This window comes from Marmota monax, unplaced genomic scaffold (genome assembly GCF_021218885.2).
Source record: "Marmota monax isolate L192 unplaced genomic scaffold, Marmota_monax_Labrador192_F-V1.1 WCK01_AAM20220418_F8-fsc00178, whole genome shotgun sequence".
Taxonomy (NCBI): domain Eukaryota; kingdom Metazoa; phylum Chordata; class Mammalia; order Rodentia; family Sciuridae; genus Marmota; species Marmota monax.
The window spans coordinates 944,979-959,071 of NW_026694501.1; positions in this window are offsets into that span (position 1 = coordinate 944,979).

Consider the following 14,093-nt stretch of genomic DNA (forward strand, 5'->3'; position numbering starts at 1 on the left):
ATAGCAGCACAATTCACAATAGCTAAACTGTGGAGCCAACCTAGATGCCCTTCAGTGGATGAATGGATAATAAAAAAAATGTGATATATATACACAGTGGAATATTACTCAGCATTAAAAGAATAAAATCATGGCATTTGTAGGTAAATGGATGGCGCTGGAGAAGATAATGCTAAGTCAAATTAGCCAATCCCCAAAAAACAAATGCCAAATGTTTTCTCTGATATAAGGAGGTTGACTCATAGTGGGGTAGGGAGAGGGAGCATGGGAGGAATAGATGAACTCTAGATAAGGCAGAGGGGTGGGAGGGGAAGGGAGGGGGCAGGGGGTTAGCAATGATGGTGGAATGTGATGGACATCATTGTCCAAAGTACATGTATGAAGACAGGAACTGGTGTGAATATGTTTTATATACAAGCAGAGATACGAAAAATGGTGCTCTATATGTGGAAAATGAATTGTAATGCATTCCACTGTCATGTGTTTTAAAAAAATCAATAAAAATAAAGAAGAAAGGCAGCTTCCTGCACTGGAGAGGCGTGAGACGGGCCCTGGGTTGCCAGGGATGGAGGAGATGAGGTAGGCCCTTTGCTCCCACAGCTGGGGGCTTCCTAGCCCGAGAGAGAGGGAGAGACAGAGGGGAGAGGAGAGATGAGATGCTGACTTCAAGGTAGAGGCCCTTGCTCAGTGGGAGACCTGTGAGTCCTCAGCGGGTGTGACTGGATGTGACCTGGTGTGGTGAAGCAGATTGTCCCAGGTTGGCCAGGAAGGTCCTTGGCTGGGGAGGTGTGGGCCTTGATCAGCAGGCTGACACTTGGTAAGTGGGGCTTGTGGGTGTCAGCAGGGCCTGGAGGGGTGGCTGAGGGTCTGCCAGGGAGTGACTGGGCACTCAGCACTCAGGCTGTGGTGGTGTCCTCCAAAGCTCAGGTGTGAGGCCACCAAGAAGGTCCAGAGGTGAACTGATTAGAGAGGGACATTCTAATCAGCAGATTAATCCCTGATACAGATTAACTGGGTGGTGACTGTAGGCAGGTGGGTGTGGCTGGAGGAAGCAGGTCTCTGCCCTCAGGGTTCGTATTTTGTCCCTGGTGAGTGGTGCTGGTTCTGCTTCCTGGTTCCTGTAGTGAGCTGCTCTCCTCCGCCACCCCCATCCACCCTGCCCCACCTCAGACTCAGAGCCACAGAAGCGGAGCCACGGGCTGAACCTCGGAAACCGGGAGCCAAAATAAGATTTCCCTCCTCTAAGTTGTTTGTCGGGTCTTCCGGTCACAGTGAGGAAAAACACACAGGGACACACGTCATTCAAAGTCAGCAGCCAGCTGACCAGAGAAGGATCTAGACAAGCAAGCCTTCTGGAACATCTCGGCAGGCCCCCGGCAGCCTGGACAAGCCCAGAGGCACGGCAGCCAGGCAGAGCCAGGGCAGCCGGTGGGAGGCACAGCTCTGTGTGATGCTGGGGCCCCAGAGCTGGGCATTAGCCGGGAGGCAGAAGCTTCCAGAATCAGCTCAAGGATTCTAGATCTACCAAAGTATGGATCAGGCCACCAAACCGGGGTCAAATGCTGCTGCTGCTGCTGCTGCTGGGTGCCTGTTGGACTCCCCAGGGGCTCCTGGCAGATGGCCTTGGTTTCACATAGGGGAGGGGCATGGCTGGTACCCCCTCTCATGACTGTCTCTGGCGGAAAGTCCCGGGACTCAGCACACTCCCCATAGTACCCGCTTTGCTGACCTGCTTATCAAGGTCCAGCCCTCCCTCATCAAGTGGGTTCCTGGTACCCTGGGGCAATCTATTCCACCAGGTCACAGGGAGTCTCACCCATTGAAGACTCACAGGTGCCCCACTGAGCACGGCGGGGTGGACCCATATGTCCTCCACCAAGCCCTGACCTTGAAGCCAGTGTCTTGGTTTCTCTCTCCCTCTTTGTTTCTCTCTCTCTTTCTCTGGGGCCAGGAAGAACCTGGGTATAAGAGTGTAAGGGTAAAAGAAATTGAAGTTAAAGCGTAAAAGTTAAAGGGTAAAAGACCGGGTGTTGTAAAAGTTTCTAAGCTGCAAGGTCTGAGTTAGCTGTTAAGACAATGCTTAGAACCGCCCAGTAAACATTTCCCCTGATTGTCTGGTTGTTTAATAACTGAAGGGGTCTGTGTGGGTGCACGCAGGCATTGCAGGGCCTGGACCAATCAGTTTAAATGTAACCCCCTCCTTAGGAATGACCTATCACTCCAGCCTGACCTGTTCCCGCCAATGAATGAACCAATCATGTTTAGGAGTTGTTGTTCAGTTTTCCCGCGCCTCATGATGATTTGTTCTGATGTATACAAAGCCCTCCGCCCTCCCCAAAAAGTGTACTTAAGCAGTGCTCAGCCCCTGCTCGGGGCTCTGGGCTGCTTTCCCTTCTTGAGTGGGCACGGAGCCCCAGCATGCTGGTTCAATAAGTCCCCCTTCTGCCAATTGCATGAGTGGTCACTTGGTGGTCTCTTTCTCCGACGTTTCGCGGGACCCTTACAAGAGCACTTCCAAGCCAGCCAAAGGCAGTGACCTGCCTTTTCTGGAACACAAACATTCATGTTCTTCCTGTGCCATCATGAAGAATGGCCCACTGAAAGCCATATGCTCATACTCCCTCCCCACTAAAATACCTCAGGACTACCCAGTGCCACACAAAGAAAGTTCTGTCCAAAACATTTGGTGACTACTACAACCAAGAAAATGCTCATGGTCACCAATGTTTCATTTTCCTCTCCCAGATGCTGGGGAAAGCTGCCCATTACAACCTCCTTGGTGGTTAGGTTGAGGCCATGTGACCAGTTCTGGTGAACAGACTATAAGTAGAAGTTAAGTGGGTGATTTCCTGGCTAAAGCTTAGCAAAGCAGGTATGAGGGCTGCATTAGTCCATTTTCTGTTACTGTAGCAAAATACGTGAGGCTGGGTACTTTATAAAGAAAATAAGTTTATTTCACTCATGGTTTTGGAGGTTCAAGTAGCACTGTACCGGCTCTGGTGAGGTCCCCCTTGGCTGTATCACATCATGGCAGATGCCATCAGTGGGGAAGAGAGAAATCACATGGTGAGACAGGAAGCCAGAGAGCAGGAAGGAGCTAGTAATGACCTTTCTCTATGCCCCACCTCTTAAAAGACCCACCACTCTCCTAACATGGCCATACTGGGGACCAAGTATGACCTTTGGAGCAAGGTCCCATGGCTTCCTTCCCCCATAGTGGGGATCCCAAAGCTGCATATTGTGATGGCAATGACTGGACTCCTGAGTCTTGGGAGAGCCACCAAGCCCAACAACTCCCCCGTGTGTACCAAAATACACACCCCAGTCCCAGTGGAGGTAGCAGAATACGAACCCCAAATATGACAGGTTGACATAAGGACCGCCTTAAGCTAAAGGTACCTTGAAAGACGTCAGGTTCAAGGAGGGCTTTCAAATCCACCTTTCTCTTCCTGAGAACAGAGAAAACTCCCACGGAAAGATGCCCTCCTGGTTCTAGGAGAAAGGGACGTTCTCCAACGAGGAATCAGCCAAGAGAATCCTCTACAAGCAAACCTTGTTAACACGACTCTTACCTCCCTTTGTCTTCCCCACGTGAAGTCGTCTCTTTCCACAAAGGTCAGTCTGTTCAACCTGATACAAAACACGCAGGTTTGCCCAGTTTGTCGGTTCTTTATTTCCTCATAAAGGCTCCTGTGTCACATAAAGCTTACATTAAATTGGCATGCTCTATTCCTGGCATCTGTTTCTCTTGCCATGCATCTGCCCTATATCAATCTAATTCTATACCAGCCAGCATCAGACATTGACCAGACTGAAAAATGAACCCTAATTGAATGGAGACGCTGAGGTCTGGAGCTACCTGTTACTGAAGCACAACCCAGACTATCCTAGCTAACTGTGCCACCATATGCATCCTTCTAGGTTTCTTCACATGCTGGTCAACCCTCTCACAACCCGGCATTCACTACTGTCCCCAGTGACATCTGACATACCACTCTGACCCCAGGACACAGCCATGCTGAGGCTGTCTCTGACCCAACTGCCAGTCTTTCCGGTCTTTCATGCCTCTTCCTTCCTGACCCAAAAGTCCTCCCCTTGTTTCCCACCAGCTAAGCCTCCAGCTGAATCATTAGACGGGGGCCCCAGAGGGCCTGAATACCTATCTCCTTGGCTGCACCTCTCCTCTGGTAGTGCCATCCACTTGACCATGTGTTTCTGAGCAATGAGCCTGTGTCACTGGAAGCACTTGGAGCAGGCTGGACTGGATGTGGCTCAGGACAGTTTTCCCCTATGAAGGCCTCACTTGGGGCAGGACCACCTGGAGGGAACATGTATTTGTTAGTCAGCTTTCTGTTACTATAACAAATTCCAGAGCTAAGCCAACTTATAAGAGAAAAGGTTCATTTGGGCTCAATTTTGTGGGTTTCAGTGCCTGTTGCTTTGGGGCTATGATGAAGGAGCACATCCCTGCAGGAACATGTGGCAGAGGAAGCTGCTCACCACATGGTGGCCGGAAAGCCAAGGGAGGGGGCAGAGGAGGTGCCAGGATCCAATATCCCCTCCAAGGGCCCCTGCTTCCAACTTCCTCTCACTAGTACTCGGCTCCTGAAGGTTCCCCCACCTCCTACTGGCACCAAGGGCTGGGGACCAAGCTGCCAGCACGAGGGCCTCTGGATGACATTCAAGATCTGAACTCTCTCAGTTCATTTCCAGGCAAGAGGTCTAAGTCTCACCTTCATACAAAGCCTCTGATCCGGGGGTCTCGAGTCTTCCCACCTCCTGGGGGCAGAAGGCGAGAAGGCAGCCTCTGGGGAGGAGCGGCCGACCTTTCCAAACGCCTCCGCCAGGCCGGGCGCCTGCTGCCGCTCCAAGTTCACGCACCTGGGGGAGAAGTGACATTTCAGCAGCTATTGGGACTCTACAGGCTACGGACATCTGCGATGGTGGCACATATATGCTCCCTAGATACCATTTTTGGAAACAGGTAAGAGTTGTTTCCACCCCTGGTACATTAAGTAGGTAATCGTGGTGACACTCTCCTCTCAAAGGTGACTGACCTCCTTCTTGGGAGGCTGCAGAAAGCACGATTCCGAAGCATCTGACCCCCCCACCCCCAGCCCCGTGGGCTCCAGACCGACGGCGAACACTGCCCCCTGGTGACGATGGTGGAAATTACAGAGCAGCTCGTGATAGGTAAATGAACCCCTAAAAAACAAAAAAAAAGCAAAATCAAAGCCAAGTCTCAGGACAGCAGCCCTGGAATCTGTAAAGGGCAAAGAGCTCCTAGTTCTCCTCTTGGCCAAAAGGTTCCCCTGAACCTTTTCAAGGGGACCTTTTGAAATTAAATTATTTTTTTTATTGGTTGTTCAAAACATTACAAAGCTCTTGACATATCATATTTCATACATTAGATTCAAGTGGGTTATGAACTCCCATTTTTACCCCAAATACAGATTGCAGAATCACATCGGTTACACACCCACATTTTTACATAATGCCCTATTAGTAACTGTTGTATTCTGCTACCTTTCCTATCCTCTACTATCCCCCCTCCCCTCCCCTCCCATCTTCTCCCTCTACCCCATCTACTGTAATTCATTTCTCTTCTTGTTTATTTTCCCATTACCCTCACAACCTCTTATATGTAATTTTGTATAACAATGAGGGTCTCCCTCCATTTCCATGCAATTTCCCTTTTCTCTCCCTTTCCCTCCCACCTCATGTCTCTGTTTAATGTTAATCTTTTCTTCCTGCTCTTCCTCCCTGCTCTGTTCTTAGTTGTGAAATTAAATTCATTCGATCTACTCAGCTAACTCTAATCTTTTGCTAGGAGTCAATATTTTCATTCTTTTAAATTTCTTTTAAAACTCAGAGACATGACATGCACTTTCACATATATTTATCCAGACGTTAGGACATTTTCATATACATTGCATGCACAAGTCTTCACTGTACATTTTTGATAAACATACACACTTGTGTAATCCCAAGCAAGACAAAAAACAAAACAAAACAAAAAAACCCACTGTCATCACCCTAGAAAGACCCCTATGCCCTTCCCAGGCAGCCCTCCCCTGCGAGGTGATGACCCTCTGACTTTATGTCACTCTATCTCACTCTTGATTTTTTTAGAGCTTCACATAAAAGGAATCACATGATGTCGTACCATAGCTTTCTGACTTCTTGCACCCAACATCATGTTTTGTAACCTCCCATGTACGGGTAGCACCTTTTTTTTCTTGTTGAGTGTCAGGTCATTGTGCAAACATACTGCAATTTGTTTTTCTATTATACTGCTGAGGGACATGTGTGTCGGGATATTTCCGGTTTGGGCGACTATGAATGGCACAGCTAGGAACACGCTTGCCCAAGTCTTTATGTGGACATGTTTTCATTTGTTTTGAACAAACTTCCAGGACTCAGACTCCTGGTCAATGGGTAACTTTATTTTATTTTTTTTTTTTTTTTGCTTATTTCAAGTTTATCTTTTTTTTTTTTTTTTTTTTGTTCATTTTTTTTTTTTTTAATTTTTTATTGTGGGTTGTTCAAAACATTACAAATTTCTTGACATATCATATTCCACACAATGGGTAACTTTAAAAGAAACTGCCAAGTTGTTTTCTAAAGTGGCAGGAACTTTTTTACCTTCCCACCAGCAGAGATTCCTTTCATTTTGAACGTTGGGAGGAATCTAATTCTACATGAGCAAAAAAAAAAAAAGATAATCAACGTTAACATAAACAATGTTATCAACAGTGTTGGGTGAAGTATTCTGTAAAACTCTTCACACTTTGAAGTGGACATGCTGGGTGGAAACATAATAAACCAGCTCAAGAAGTCATAAGAGTTACCCCCAGAGGTCAAAACAAAACAAGGTCATTCCTCACTAAAAGGAACGGGGGATTCTTGGAGGATGGGGATCCAAGATTTGGTACAAGGAATAGACAAAGAGAGCTTCCATTGTATCAGGAAATAAGATGTCCAAAGAAAAGCGCAGAGCCAGCAGGCAGCAGGAAGGGCTCCCACCTTGCACACTTTGTTACAGTTGAATGGGAGGTAATAGTTCCAGGACAGATACAGTAACCCCCCTATCCACAGTTCTACTTTCTGTGGCAGTTTCTATTACATAGACAACTACAGTCTGGAATTGTTAGATGGAAAATTCTGGAAATAAACAATTCATACTTTTTAAATTGTGCTCCGATCTGAGTAGCATCGTTCTTTATCCTACTCGAGAATATGCATCTTCCCTTTGTCCAGTTCTTCCATACTATAGTCACCTGTCAGTCAGTAGCTGTCATGGTTATCAGAGTGACTATTGAGGTATTATAGTACTTGTGCTCAAATAACCCTTATTTTACCTAACAGTGACTCTACAGTGCAAAAGCAGTGATGCCAGGAATTCATATATGCCCAACAAAAGCTTTAAAAAAATAATAGAGAGACTTCGGCACTACTTTGGGTTTCAAGCATCTACTGGGAGTTTTGGATACATAAGGACTACTGTGTTGAACAAAGGACTTGTGTCAAGAATATACATACAGAACTTTCACAAAGTAATAAAAATATAATTTAAAGAAATGGATGAAAGCTCCAGCAGAGGCTGAGAGTACCGTGTGTGCTTGGCATGGATAAGGCCCTGGGTTCAATCCCCAGCAGACTCGCCCAACCCAAAGATTCAGAGAGCCACTTTGAAACTGAAGCTATCCAAACACCCAATAAGCATTTTAAAAATGATTATCATTTGGAAGATGAGAAGCAATGGCCTGTCCTGACCTAAAGCTGGGGATGGCTCCCAGGCTTCTGCATACAAAAGGATTCACCAGGCTGGATGCTGAAGCTCTGTCCTGTTAGGAATGTTCAACCTCCATTAAAGCATATTTTAAAAAGAATCCATGAACGCTTAGTGACACTGAAGCAAGGGCAGGAGGTGCAGATGGAAAGCTCTTTCCTAAGAATAGCAGCTACTGCGTGTGGAAGGAATACGGGAACTGGGAACCCCACTGGCAAGCACTGAGGCAGCGGCCAGCTCAGGCAAGGGTCATCGGCAGTGACCACAGACACCAGGTGAACGGAGGCTGCCATCAAGATTTCTTTAGGCTGCTTATTAAGTATGAAGGGAGGGAACTTGGACAGCTATCAGTGCAGTGGTCACATTCAGCCTTAGGAACAGGACCAACTGGTATCTTGAGCCTCTTGGTGAGATTTAAAAAAAAAAAAAAAACCAACATATTTTTTTAGTTGTAGTTGGACACAATACCCTTATTTAATTTACTTATTTTTATGTGGTGCTGAGGATTGAACCCTCGCACGTGCTAGATGAGGGCTCTGCCTCCGCCCTCTTGGTGAGATTTAATGAGAGTCATATAACAGCTGTGTAGATTTTTTTTTTTTTTTTGCCAAAAATGCTTAATCTGGACCTAATCACAAGAAAGGACAAAAAACACAGTGTAATAACACTGTTGATAATATTGTTTATGTTAATGTTGATTATCTTTTTTTTTTTTTTTTTTTGCTACAAAATAGCTGCCCTGGACTCCCCAAAATATTTGTGTCATGAAAGACAAAACAAGGTGGAAAGATTATATTATTATTATTATATTTTTAGTATTGGGGATGAGCCTAGGTGCCCTTACCCACTGAGCCCCATCCCCAGGCCTTTTTTATATTTTATTTAGAGACAGGGTCTCACTAAGTTGCTCAGGGCCTCACTAAGTTGCTGAGGCTGGCCTTGAACTCATGATCCTCCCACCTCAGCCTCCCAAGCCACTGATGGGCTCCTCCGCACCTGGAAGACAGATCATTCTTCACTGAAGGGGACTGAAGAGGCAGGACTAATAAGTGCAGCATGTCACCATTGATTGGCAACTAGACAGGGGAACTGCAAATGGCATCTGGAGATCACTGTGGATAATTAAAACTGAGTAGGTCAGGTAGTATTCTTGTATCAGCATTAGCTTTCTCAGGTCAGGTATAGCAGGTAATGTGGAAGACAGTATTCACTCTCCTAAAAGACACCTGCTGATAAGGTCCTGTGCAAAGGAACAATAAGACACCATAGAGATTCCTCAAAGAATTAAAAATAGAATCACCACATGATCTATGGATCCTCTTTGGGGATTGCTATGGCTTGGGTAAGTGTCCCCCAAAGGCTTGGTTCCAAGCCTGTGGCCTTACTGGGAGGTGGTACCAAGTGGGAGGTCTTCTGCTCCTTAGGACTGTGCCTGTATAGGGGACATTGGGACCCTAGCCCCTTCCTCTTTCATTCCTGGCCACGAGATGAATGTGCTTCCTCTACTAGGTGCTCACACCAAATATACTGTCTGGCCACAGGCCCAAAAGCAATGAGGACAATCAACCATGGACTGAAATCTCCAAATCTATGAGCCGAAATAAGCCTTTCTTCTTCTTAAGTTGATTATCCCTGGCACTCTATTATAGTAACAGAAAGCTGACACAATTATGTATCTAAAAGAATGGAAAACAGGATCTCAAAGAGACATTAGCCCATCCGTATTCATTGTTTAAGTAGCCAAGAGACAGAAGAACGCAAATGGCCATTGACAGATGAGTGGATGAAGAAAGGTCCAAAGCACCAGATCAGCCACCCATGGACTGAAACTTCTGAAACCAGGAGCCAAAATAAATCTTTTCTCCTCTAAGTTGTTCTTATTAGGTATTTTGTTTACAGTGACACAGAAAAACTACAGAGATGTAGAGAGAAGAGAAAGGAGAAAGAGGAGTTAGAGGAGGAAGAGGAGGAAGAGGAGAGAAGCAGCAGCTATCAGGCCAGACCGCAGCGGTGGGTGCACAGGCATCCGCTTTGTGCACTCGTGGAACACGAAGCGGGAGTTTACTGTATGTCTACTTTGCTTGTTTGTTTGTTTGAGAATTCATGTTTATGGAATAACTGCTGTGATACAACCTGGAATTTATGAATTCCAAAATAAATAAAATTTCACTTTTGGAACATTTGATCTGTTACTTCTTAACACCAACAAACTTGGTAACAGCCTGATGCTGACTGACAATGGGTTGACAGTTCTTCCCCCACCTGCACTTCAGTCTGCTTAACAACAAGTCCTTCACTGCTTTTGACATTTGCTCAGGGGGTGGCTTACTGCCCTCCTTTCTGTACAGTCTGGGCAAACCGACTGGTGACAATGAAGTGTCAATGGAGTGTCAATGAAGTGGTCCCCACAGCTGGAGAGACAGTTTTCAAATGGAGAGTTAGGCGATCCCAGGGCTTTTGCACACATTTATCCCAACCCAGCTCCACGAAGTGAAGCACCTGTGCAGTGAGCTGCCCTTCCTGCTGTTCAGCGGCCACCAGGTGCTGTGACTCCGCTTCGTCCACCATTCTCAGAATTTGGCTTAGAAACTTTGGGTGAGGGCCCGTGCACATGCTGTAGGTATAAATTGTTAAAGTTGAGTCAAGTGTTCCAAAAAATATGTCAAAAGCCAAAACAACTATTTTAAAGACTAGTAAAACTGACAAACATCTGGAAACAGAGTCAAGATTAAAAGGATGTGAAGCCACCACACCAGGAACAAAGAAAGGAACACAGCAGACAGAACAATAAAATCGAAAGTCAAGGCACAGTGGACTTAGTGACAAAGGATATGCTTTTAGGAAGAGCTAATGAAACATTGAAGAAGAATAGAAAATCTGACGAGCTCCTAAAAACAGCTGAAACACACCCTGTAAACACAATGATTCCATTTTAGCAGGCGAATGCCACCAAACATTCAAGGAACACAAACTCCTCCAGGGGTGGGGAAAAGACTATGTGAGGGAGACTGAGAAATGCACGATTCTTTAACACTGAAAAAATATGTCAAGGTAACTTATCATGTTAGTAGAGAAAACCAAAGATGCAGATTTTACTACTGTTTAAGAAAACTTATTTTACTAAGCTATAAGAAGACCCATTCCATTGTATCTGTAGTCATTTTTATTGAGCTATACCATCAGAAAGCACACATGATATAAATAATGACATCAATAATAAGTTATGCAGCACTTGATAGCTTACAAATCACTTTTGTATCCATTTCCTACCTAATTCTAACCACTCTCAGGTGGCTACATTAACACACACACATATATGAGACAGATCTCAAAGGGTGAAGTGACTTGACTCAAATCTCAGTTATTTCCATTCTTTTGTTGGTTCTCTATGATACCATGTATCAAATTAAAATAAAGATAGCCGCATATAGATAATACATAATGGGGAAAAGTCCAAAATTGTTAACTCAGTTTTCCAGTGATTCTCACATGCTCTTAGGACAAAGATACAAATGAAAAATTTGAACACCGCAGTGGTGAATATTCTTAGCCATATCTATTTTTCCTTCTCAAACTTGTCATCTACAATTAAACACTGGTGTTTCCCCAACTCAAAAGCATGTCTCCCCCCAGGGCAGATGAAGCAGCCTGTTTCCATCTTCCCAGTGGGCAGCTGGTTGTGGGGAACTGGGGAGCACTGCTCTCGAGGCTCATCTCTAATTCTCTGTACACGGCCTCTGTGTGCCCTGGACTTTTGGGTTGCACTCGACACAACCTGACATGCCATTTCAGTGTCCCCAGCAAGGCTGCGAGGGAAAAATGGAGTGGTGCTTCCCCCTTGCCCTCTCCCTAAACACAGCCTAATATCCTGGATATTCCATACAAAACAAACACAAGAAGATTCTAAAAGGGGAACAAGAATGGACCGGCTAGGGACCAGGAGCCCAAGGACACCCCAGCAGTGAGCTCTTGGGACTCTTCATATCTCTTCTTTGCCAAATTGCATTGTGGAGAAGCTGGCAAACCAGGAATGCCAACAGGTACGGCTTTGTTAAAGACCCGAGAAAAGTCTACCCTTTCTAGCAAAAGGAGCAGCCCAGCAAGACAGAAGACTTTGAGGCCCTATTCTTAAAGTACACGGGAGAAATCTGAAGCCCTATCCCCACCAACAGACTGAGTGGGAGCATGCCCTCCACCCTCTCCAGGCTTTAACAAGCTCCCCATCCCTCCATCCCACCCTGGGGTGGTGTCTGGAAAGGTCAAGGGAACATACCTTCTGTTCATCCTCACACTTGCAGTCTCTGTGGAAACCACATGGAGAGACAAGGCTTCCACCTCTACCTTAGGACAAGACGCCTCTCCCTGTCCTTGCTGGTGTCAGTGGGCCCAGTGAAGTCAGGACTCAGGCCAGCGCCCAGCAGTGAGCAGCTCACCCCACCCCACCCCACCGGGGGCAGACCTAGGCATCCATGGCCTCCCCAGCCAGGGTGATCTGGGAGGCCGGGTGGGGAGCTGTGAACCCCACTGCTGCCCAGCAACCTTGAGGACCCTGACCCCCATAAACAGAGGCCCATGATAAAACTGGACTTGTAACACCAGCTTGAGGTAATGAAGCAGCACCCCAGCTTCTCCACTAGTGGAGGCAGAGGAAGCCCATGGAAACAGAAGGCTCAAATAGACACGGAGTCCAGTGAACCTCAAAATGTCCAGGTTCCAATACAAAACTCCTCATCACACCAAGAGCCAAGGAAATCCCGATTTGAGTGGAAAAATTGTCCACAGATGCCAACACAAAGAGATGACACAGGTGTTAGAATTGCCTGGCACAGATTTTAGGGCTCAAATTAAAAAAAATAAGTCTCAGGAAAGAAAGTGAATAATAAAATGAAACTGAAAAAATACAACTGAAATAAAATTCAGTGATAGGCTCTAAAGCACAACGGAAGAACCCTCTCTGGACTTGAAGAACAGAAAAACGTCCAATGTTAACAATACACAGAATTACTGGGACTGAACTGTGCCCTCCCCGCTGCAGTTCATTACACTGAGACCCCATCTCCAAGGTGACTGTATATGGACAGAGGCTCTCAGGAGGTAACCAAGGTTAAAAGAGGTCATATATGGGGTCCTGGTCCAATAGTTTTGGTGGCCTTATGAGAGGAAGGGACAGCTCTCTTTCTCCACACACATGTATTGAGGTAAGGCTACACGAGCAAACAGTGAAAAGGCCCCATCTTCAAACAAGGAAGAGAGCCCTCACAGGGAACTAAACCCTGCTGGGCCTTGCTTTTGAACTTCCAGCCTCCAGAACCATAATACATCTCTCATTTGGGCCTATCAGTCTATCACAACCTGAGCAGACTGATTTTGGTACCCCAAAGTGGGATGCTACTAACAAATACCCTAAAAATGTGGAGGTGGCTTTAGAACTGGGAGCTGGGTAGAGACTGGAAGAATTTTGAGGTACATCCTAGATGCATGGAACTTAAAGGCTGTGCTGGTGTGGCTCGATGGTTAGACAGTGATGGAACGTGTTAATAGAACTAGAGGAAAGATGATCCTTGTCATAAAGTTGCAAATAACTTATCTGAACTGTATGTTAGTGTTTTGTGGGAGGCAAAATTTGGGAGTGATGAAATTAGATATTTAGCAGATTCCTAAGCAAAGTATTGAAGGTACAGCTTAAGTCCTTGCTGCTTCTAGGAAGAAGTAACAGGAAAGATGAATTGAAGAATGAAATGCTAAGCAAGAAGGAATCTGAACTTGAGAGTTTGCAAAATTGTATTCATACAGCAAAGAACGAGAAAGTTTGTTAGGAAGAAGTATCAAGGATGTGGCTGAACAACCATTTGACAGAATTCCTCTTGGTTTCAACAGGCAGACATCTTTAGCTGAAGCCTGAGGCAAGACTGCCCTGCAGAGCCTTGGGGGTGCGGCCATCTGGCAGAGCTGCAGGGGCAGGGCTGACACTTTAGTGGGTCCAGAGACAGTGCATTAAGCCAACAGAGGACTATCTTCAAGTCTAAGGATCTAATGGGGTTTGCCTTGCTAGGTTTAGGACTTGCTTGGAGTCCATTACCCATTCCCTCTTCCGTTTCTTCCCTTTGGTACAGAAATGGTGCCTCTATGCCCAGCCCACAGTTGTATTTTGGAAGCAGTAACTTATTTGGTTTCATAGGTTCACAGCTGGGGAGGAATTTTGCCTGAGGATGAATCTCAAATCTCACTCATACCTGATTTAGGTGATATTTAGATTAAAGTTTGAATTTTAGGTTTTATAGTTGACAGAATGAGTTAAAAT